Below are 3,752 nucleotides of genomic sequence, written 5' to 3'. Positions count from 1 at the left end.
CGCTTCAGTGATGACCATAGTGAGAGGTTGCGTCCGCTCTGGCCGGGCATGAAGGTGGCACTGACACTCTAGAGCGGCGCTGGCCATTTCGGGCAGAAAGCGCGTACGGGTGAGGGAGAGGGGGAGGGTTGGGTGGGCCAGGGTGACAAGACGCGGGCATGGCATTGGTTCGGACGCCCGCAAATCCTCCTTTAGTTTGTCTCTAGTTTGCGGGAGAAAGTACATCCGGACCATCAAACAGACTGATACATACCTGCTTTGGACGACACAACACGTTCAGACCACGCGGTCCGGATGTATGCGGGTGATTTGAGAGTCAACGTTGGAGATGCCCCGAGATGCTTAAAAGACCAATGCACTGGGTAGACGGATATCTTCACTGTGTTCTTTGTAGATGTATCCCAGGTAGCCGCACACTTAGGGTGTGCAGACAGTATTTTTGTTTTGATTCAGTCCGGTTTATACGATTTCTATTTTTTTGTTTACACTGTTTTATACATAGATACGGTTCGTTTTCGGTAATAACCATTTACTTTCGTTTCGCTTTTGGTAATAACCAAATTAACCAAAGTTGATGTGAATTTTTGAGACAACACACTCTTCCACGTGTAAATACATGATATATATATCATAATGAGGAAAAACCAATCAGAAAAGGATAAAAAAGAGAAGTTGAATAAGCAGTCAGACTAATCACGTAAACCGAAGCACTAAATGGGCTAGAAAGTATTGTACTGTAGCAGCCCATTACGCTTTTTGACCAAAAAAACCACAATCCTGTTAATTCGGTTTAACCAAATGGTTTTCAGCTTCTAACTGAAAAAACCAAAATGCTAATGATTTTTTGATTTCAAAACTGAAACTAAAACCAAAAGCTGGAAAACCAAAATTTTGGTTTGACATGGTGTTTTTTGTTCGTTTTTTGGTTTTCGGTTCGGTTTGTATACCCTGGCCGCACACAGAATACCTATCTGAGAAACTTTCATACTTAACTTTGTAGATCTGACGCTTAAGATCACGAACCATAGTGACAGTGCTCTTGAGCAGTTTCAGAACATTTATTCTTACCCAAACACGAAAGAACTTGCTCGTAAAGTCATGGGACCGTGTTTCAGCATACAAGACCTCTCCAATCTTGGCTGCCGAAGTTGTGACTAAATGAGCATAACCATTGGGAAAATCATGTATATTTATCCGGATGTCTAGTATGAAGGAAATATGTCCTAGAGGCAATAATAAAGTTGTAATTTATATTTCCTTATATCATGATAATTTTTTATTATTCATGCTAGAATTGTATTAACTAGAAACTTGATACATGTGTGAATACATAGACAAAACAAAGTGTCCCTAGTATGCCTCTACTTGACTAGCTCGTTAATCAAAGATGGTTAAGTTTCCTGACCATAGACATGTGTTGTCATTTGATAAACGGGATCACATCATTAGGAGAATGATGTGATGGACAAGACCCACCCGTTAGCTTAGCATAATGATCGTTAATTTTTATTGCTATTGCTTTCTTCATGACTTATACATATTCCTTTGACTATGATATTATGAAACACCCGAATACCGGAGGAACACCTTGTGTGTTATCAAACATCACAACATAACTGGGTGATTATAAAGATGCTCTACAGGTGTCTCCGAAGGTGTTTGTTGGGTTGGCATAGATCGAGATTAGGATTTGACACTCCGAGTATCGGAGAGGTATCTCTGGGACCTCTCGGTAATGCACATCATGATAGGCCTTGCAAGCAATGTGACAAACGAGTTAGTTGCGGGATGATGTATTACGAAACGAGTAAAGAGACTTGTCGGTAACAAGATTGAACTAGGTATGAAGATACCGACGATCGAATCTTGGGCAAGTAACATATCGATGACAAAGGGAATGACGTATGTTGTCATTACGGTTTGACCGATAAAGATCTTTCTAGAATATGTAGGAACCAATATGAGCATCAAGGTTCTGCTATTGGTTATTGATCGGAGATGTGTCTCGGTCATGTCTACATAGTTCTTGAATCCGTAGGGTCCGCACGCTTAACGTTCGATGATGATTTGTATTATGAGTTATGTGTTTTGGTGACCGAAGATTGTTCGGAGTCCCGGATGAGATCACAGACATGACGAGGAGTCTCGAAATGGTCGAGAGGTAAAGATTGATATATTGGACGATAGTATTTGGACACCAAAATAGTTTCGGAGCGTTTCAGATATTTTTCGGAGTACCGAGGGGTTACCGGAAGCCCCCAGGGAAAGTAATGGGCCAACATGGGCCATAGGGGAGAGAGAAGGGAGCCCACAAGGGGTGGCACGCCCCCCCATGGGCAGTCCAAATTGGACAAGGGGAAGGGGGCGCGGCCCCCCTTTTCCTTCACCCTCTCCCCCTCCTTCCCTTTCCCGCCTCCAAAAGAAAGGAAAGGGGGCCGACTAGGACTAGGAGTCCTAGTCGTTTTCCCCCCACTTGCCCCCCCCCTTGGGATGGCCTCCACCCCTCCTCGTTTATACACGGGGGCAGGGGGGCACCCCAAAACACATCAGTTGTTCTCTTAGCCGTGTGCGGTGCCCCCTCCACAGTTTACTCCTCTGGTCATATTGTCGTAGTGCTTAGGCGAAGCACTGCACGGATCACATCACCACACCATCGTGCTGATGAAACTCTCCCTCGACACTTTGCTGGATCAAGAGTTCGAGGGACGTCATCGAGCTGAACGTGTGCATAACTCGGAGGTGCCGCACGTTCAGTTCTTGATCGGTTGGATCGCGAAGACGTTCGACTACATCAACTGCGTTAAGCTAACGCTTCCGCTTTCGGTCTATGAGGGTACATGGACACACTCTCCCCCTCTCGTTGCTATGCATCTCCTAGATAGATCTTGCTTGATTGTAGGATTTTTTTTGAAATTGCATGCTACGTTCCCCAATAGTGGCATCCGAGCTAGGTCTATGCGTAGATGATATGCACGAGTAGAACACAAAGAGTTCTGGGTGATCATAGTAATATTGCTTACCACCAATGTATTCTTTTGATTTGGCGGTATTGTTGGATGAAGCGTCCCGGACCAACCTTACATGACCACGTTCATGAGACCGGTTCCACCGATAGACATGCAACTTGTTTTGCATAAAGGTGGCTGGCGGGTGTCTGTTTCTCCAACTTTAGTTGAATCGAATTTGACTATGGACGGTCCTTGTTGAAGGTTAAAACATCACACTTGACAAAAAATCTTTGTGTTTTTGATGCGTAGGTAAGAACGGTTCTTACTATAAGCCCGTAGCAGCCATGTAAAACTTGCAACAACAAAGTAGATGACGTCTAACTTTTTTTGCAGGGCATGTGTGTGATGTGATATGGTCAAGACATGATGTGATATACGTTATTGTACGAGATGATCATGTTTTGTAAAAGTTATCGACAACTGACAGGAGCCTTATGGTTGTCGCTTTACTGTATGAAATTCAATCACCATGTAATTGCTTTACTTTATCACTGTGCGTTAGCAATAGTCGTAGAAGCAATAGTTGGCGAGACGACAACGACACTACGATGGAGATCAAGGTGTCAAGAGGGTGACGATGGAGATCATGACGGTTCCTTAGAGATGGAGATCAAAGGCACAAGATGATGATGGCCATATCATGTCACATATTTGATTGCATGTGATGTTTATCTTTTATGCATCTTATTTTGCTTAGTACGGCAGTAGCATTATAAGATGACCCCTCACTAAATTTCAAGGTAT

Source organism: Triticum aestivum, chromosome 7A, assembly GCF_018294505.1.
Source record: "Triticum aestivum cultivar Chinese Spring chromosome 7A, IWGSC CS RefSeq v2.1, whole genome shotgun sequence".
Classification (NCBI taxonomy): Eukaryota; Viridiplantae; Streptophyta; class Magnoliopsida; order Poales; family Poaceae; genus Triticum; species Triticum aestivum.
Note: the sequence above shows the minus strand (reverse complement) of the source record.